The following is a 5,186-nucleotide window of genomic DNA, read 5'->3' as shown; positions in this document are numbered from 1 at the left end:
AATTAGCTATTCAAAATTAAGATCTGATTATAACAACGTCACCGAATGCTGCTGTGCCAGACATGTTAGAACGTCAGTATGAACTGGAGTCGAAGGAGGCCAAGTGGTACACCACTACTGACATTGTCAATGCGTTTTTCTCTGTTCCTGTGGCGGTGCGGTGCAGTGCAGGCTGCAGTTTGCTTTCCCCTGGAGGGGTGTCCAGTACACCTGGAACCAACTGCTCTGGGGGTGGAAGCACAGTCCAATGGATTTGCCACGGACTGATTCAGTCTGCACTGGAAAAGTGTGGAGCTCCTGAACATTTGCAACATATTGATGACATCATCATATGGGGTGATATAGCAGAAGAATTTTTTGAGAAAGGGGAGAAAGTAATTCACATTCTTCTGAAAGCGGGTTTTGCCATCAAAAGAGGTAAGGTCAAGGGACCTGCATGGGAGATCCGGTTTCTAGGAATTAGATGGCAAGATGGGTGTCGCCAGATCCCAGTGGACATGATCAACAAAGTAACAGCCCTGGCTCCACGAAGAACAAGGAGACACAAGTGTTCCTAGGTGTTGTGGGCTTCTCGTGAATGCATATTCCCGGTTGCAGTCAGATTGTGAAACCTCTCTACGAAGTCACCCGAAAGAAAAACTGTTTCAGATGGGGCCCTGAACAACAACAGGCCTTTGAACAGATCAGGTGAGAAATTGCACGTGCGGTATCCCTTGGGCCAGTCTGAACAGGACAAGCCATTAAAAATGTGCTCTATACTGCAAATGGGGATAATGGTCCTACCTGGAGTTTGTGGCAGAAAGCACCAGGGGAGACCCGAGGTCAACCTCTAGGGTTCTGGAGTTGAGGCTACAGGGGCTCCGAGACCAACTATACTCAACTGAAAAAGAAATACTGGCAGCGTATGAGGGAGTCGGAGCTGCTTCTGAAGTGATGGGTGCTGAAGCACAGCTCCACCTGGTGCCACGGTTACCAGCACTGGGCTGGATGCTCAAGGATGAGGTTCCTTCTACTCATCATGCCACCGATGCTACGTGGTGCAGATGGATCACACTAATCACACAGCAGGCCCAAACAGGAAATCCCAGTTGTCCAGGAATCGCAGAAGTGATCACTGACTGGCCAGAAGGCAAAGCCTTTATAAAGCCACCAGAAGTAGTGGCAGAAGCCCCACCATATAATCAACTACCAGCTAACGAAAAGCAATAGGCTCTGTTTACTGATGGCTCTCCTGCCACCTTGTAGGGAGCTGTCAGAAGTGGAAAGCTGCTGTGTGGAGTCCCACACGATGAGTCGCAGAAGCAGCTGAGGGAGAAGGTGAATCAAGTCAGTTTGCTGAGGTAAAAGCCATCCAGCTGGCCTTGGACTTTGCTGAACAAGAAAAGTGGCCAGTGCACTACCTCACCTCTGTACTGACTCACAGATGGTGGCGAATGCCTTGTGGAGGTGGTTGAGACAGTGGAAGCAGAATAACTGGCAGCACAGAGGTAAACTGATTTGGGCTGCTGCATTGTGGCAAGATATTGCTGCCTGGCTGGAGAAACAAGTCATAAGGGTATGCCATGTAGATGCTCATGTACCTAAAAGTCGGGCCACTGAGGAACATTGAAGCAAGCAGTGAGTGGATCAGGCTGTGAAAGTGTTCCAAACAGCCCTAGACTGGGAACATAAGGGTGAACTATTTTTAGCTCAATGGGCCCATGACACCTCAGGTCACAAAGGAAGAGATGCGTCATACAAGTGGGCGCATGACCGAGGGCTGGATTTAACTATGGACGTTATCTGCGACTGTGAAACATGCCACAGTCAAGCAAGCCAATCAGCTGAAACCTTTGTGGTATGGAGGATGATGGTCCAAGCATAAATATGGAGAGGCCTGGCAGATTGATGATACCACGCTGCCTCAAACCTGCCAAGGTAAGCATTATGTGCTTACAATGGTGGAAGCGACCAGCAGATGGCTGGAAACATGTCCAGTACCTCATGTTACTGCCCAGAATGCATCCTGGTGAAAAGCAAATTTTGTGGTGACCTGGTACTCCAGAAAGAACTGAGTCAGATAATGGGACTCATTTCAAAAACAGTCCAATAGACACTTGGGCTAAGGAACAGGGTATCAAGTGGGTGTATCATATTCCCTACCATGCTCCAGCCTCCAGAAAAACTGAATGGTAGAATAGGCTACTAAAAGCTACTCTGAAGGCAATGGGTGGTGGAACTTTTAAAAATTGGGACAAGGACTTACAACACAAGCCACCCAGTTAGTTAACACCAGAGGATCTATCAATTGAGCCGGTCCTGCCCAGTCTGACCTTTTATATAGAGTAGAAGGGGATGAAGTCCCTGTGGTGTGTGAAAGGGATTTGTTGGGGAAAACTATGTGGGTATGTCCTGCTTCAGTCAAAGGCAAACTCATTTATGGGGCTGCTTTTGCTCAAGGACCTGGACGTACTTGGTAGGTCATGATGAAAGATGGTGAAATCCAATGTGTACCCCAAGGGAACTGAACTCTTCATGAGAAGAATCAGTGCTGAGCTGTCTGTCTGGTGTCAATTGTTTTCGTAACATCAAAAGCATTCACTAAGCGTCTTTCAGGATAACACAGTGGTGATGACTGGAGCTAGCCTCATCAAATGGCATCAAACAGCTTCCTAGAGAAGGATGTGCCCATCCCAAACCACAAGGAATTTCATACCATCTTTCCTGCCCTGAGAGACTGCCAAGATAGACGGAATCCATGGTTCTGGGCTAAAGGAATGTAACAATGCTTTTGGAGAAACAGCATGAACAGGGCACTAGTACCCGTCTAGATCTATGTATTCAGAAGCAGAAAACAATAGCAGTGATGTGGGCATGATGTAAATTGTATGGGCTAAGGGGTGGGAAGCTGTCCTGGTTTGGCTGGGTTTGAATCCCAGCCCAGCCACACCAGGCAGGTCAGTGGCAGCTTCCAGGCAGCCAAGGTAGCCGCCCTGAGTTAAGGAAAGGTGTAGCCAACAGAGTGTCCAGGTCATGATAAAGGGGGAAGATTTGCTGAGGAGAGGGAGCGGGGAACGCCTGGGGGGTTTCTCCTGCTCCTCCTCTGGAGTGGCTCCAAGCGTGCTGGGCGCGGGAGAGCTCCGATCGCGGCGGCCCTGCTGGGTGGGCTCTGTTTCGGCTGCGGCCCGACCCGCTTGCTGCCCGCGCGGGGAGGCGCCTCCTCCTTCAGCCCGCCGGGGGGCTCCGGGGACCGCTGCTGCCTCGACTCCCTTTGGCCAGCTGGTGTTTCTGGGCTCCAGCCAAGGCCCACGCGAACGCAGGCCGACAGCCCTAGTCCCGAGAGCCGTGGGGTACCTGCAGGCCGAGCCCCGCTGCAGCCTGCGCTTTTCCAGACGCTGCTTTTCTGCGGAGCTCCGGAAGGGTTTGGTGCAGCTTCCTCCAGGCGCCATGCCGGACGTCGGCATGGGTTTCGGCCCAGTCACCGAGGCTTTCGTGGTGCTGTGGCAGACGCCAGAGTTGTGTCTGCAGGCGGGAGCCTTGCCTTGAACTGCTTTGGAAGATGACCGCGCGCCTGCCCTTGGAAGGGGGGGATGAGCTCGCCTGCTGAGAGCCGTTCACGGAAGGGCTTCAGCTACGGCGTGTCAGTCTGAGGAAGGAATGGCTCCAGGCTGAGTGGCTGATGCTCTTTTTATTAACATTCTGACAACGATAACATAGGCACATAAAAATGGGCAGTTTTATTACAGACGGGTGAAAGGCTGGGCCAGGCTGCTGGAGGGTTACGCGGCTGCTGGCGTTGGGTCCAGCTCTCAAAAATTCCTGTGGAGAGAGGAGGCCGATGAGGCCGTGAGCTGCAGATGGGACACAGGGAGTCTCCCCCCCAGCACGGGCCAGAGCTGGCAAGGCTCAGCGCCACAGGCTGAGCTGCCGGCACAGCTTGGCAAACGTCGACACCTGCACCTCGTGGCACCATCGAGCAGGGGGAGGCCTCTGGGCAGGTTCGCTGCTCAGGAACAGGCGCTAGTGCGTGTCTTGCAGCCATCAAAGAAAGAAATGAGTGGGTAAAATCAGTAACTCACACTTTTCTCGCCACCAACCAGCAGATCATGACGAAGCAAAACAGTATTGCGGGTGGCAGGGAAATCACAGCAAATACTGTGCCGATTATGAGACGCGCACTCATCTTTTCATGACTGGAAACACCCCCGGTGCTCTGGGGGTGGCCAGCACTCGTGGTTTTGTTGCCGAGGGCATCTGGAGGAGCAATGCGGAAGGTCAGCCCGTCCTGTGCAGCACTGCTAACCCTGCAGTACGCTGGCTGCGGCCAGGAAGCTCTCGGTTTGCCCCCCGCAGTGCTGGTGCCTGGAGGCACGCTCCCACCCCTTGGGACAGGACAGGTTGTCCCACCGACCAAAACTGAGAAGCAGCGCACGGGGGCGGCGCAGCCGCTCGGCCGGTCGCTCCTTCGAGGGACACGGACCAAAGCCCTCCCTGCAGCAGGGAGTGCCACCCCCAACTCTCCCTCCTGCTGGCAGCCAGGGCCTCGCGCTGGACCTCAGCTCACGCAGGGATCCCGCTCCCTGCTGCTCCTGGGCCTTGGGCCTCTAGGCACTCACGGCAAGCTCTGGGAGGCAGCTACGGCGGGAGGAGCGTGGGACTGAGAGTCCCATTGCCCAGCCCCTGCGGAACGTGGCCCAGGGGCCTCGAACCCGAAAGCCTTTCAGCTTTGGCTGCTGGCGGGACGTGCAAGAGCGGGCACTGGGGAAGAGCCTGCTGACACACAGCGATCCTGGTGGGAGACACCGGCTGACCAGGGGACAGCAATTACCTGCCGTGCTGGTGGCTGGTGTCGCCACCAATTCTTTGTCAGAGCCTGGCTGCGAGCCAGCGCTTCCTTGCGAAAACACCTCCTCCTGCACAGGCTGTAGCATTTCCGATGGCTCCAGGGACTTTTTTGCTCCTTCTGCCGGGTACTTTGCTCTTGGAGGTCCTTAAGAGAAAGTATTGGGTTCAATTTCACACGAGGAAGCTCCGGAAAACCAGCGGTGAGCCTGTGAGGTGAGCAGAGACAGACCACTCACCCGTGCGATGCAGGCCGTTCCGTATCAGAGCGTTCAGCCAAGGTGACATCCTCCCGACGGGCACGTCTGTAACCAAAGACCCAGAGAAGCTGCTGTCATCTATGGTGACCTACCTCGGCAGCGCCG

At 54.1% G+C, this 5,186-nt stretch overlaps 1 long non-coding RNA gene across 1 annotated transcript; it reads right to left on the bottom strand.

Annotated features, from left to right (window-relative positions):
• Positions 1–3,648: 3,648 nt before the first annotated feature.
• On the bottom strand, positions 3,649–4,954 carry LOC147416107 (uncharacterized). The gene is made up of 2 exons (XR_015183378.1): positions 4,808–4,954; positions 3,649–4,233 (listed from the first exon to the last, which is right to left on the bottom strand). It is a non-coding gene; the product is annotated as an uncharacterized LOC147416107 (long non-coding RNA).
• Between the last annotated feature and the right edge of the window lie 232 nt (positions 4,955–5,186).

This window comes from Leptosomus discolor, chromosome 2 (assembly GCF_034619465.1).
Source record: "Leptosomus discolor isolate bLepDis1 chromosome 2, bLepDis1.hap2, whole genome shotgun sequence".
Lineage (NCBI taxonomy): Eukaryota > Metazoa > Chordata > Aves > Leptosomiformes > Leptosomidae > Leptosomus > Leptosomus discolor.
The sequence above is the reverse complement of the archived record's forward strand: the minus strand, read 5'-3'. Positions and strand labels throughout refer to the sequence as shown.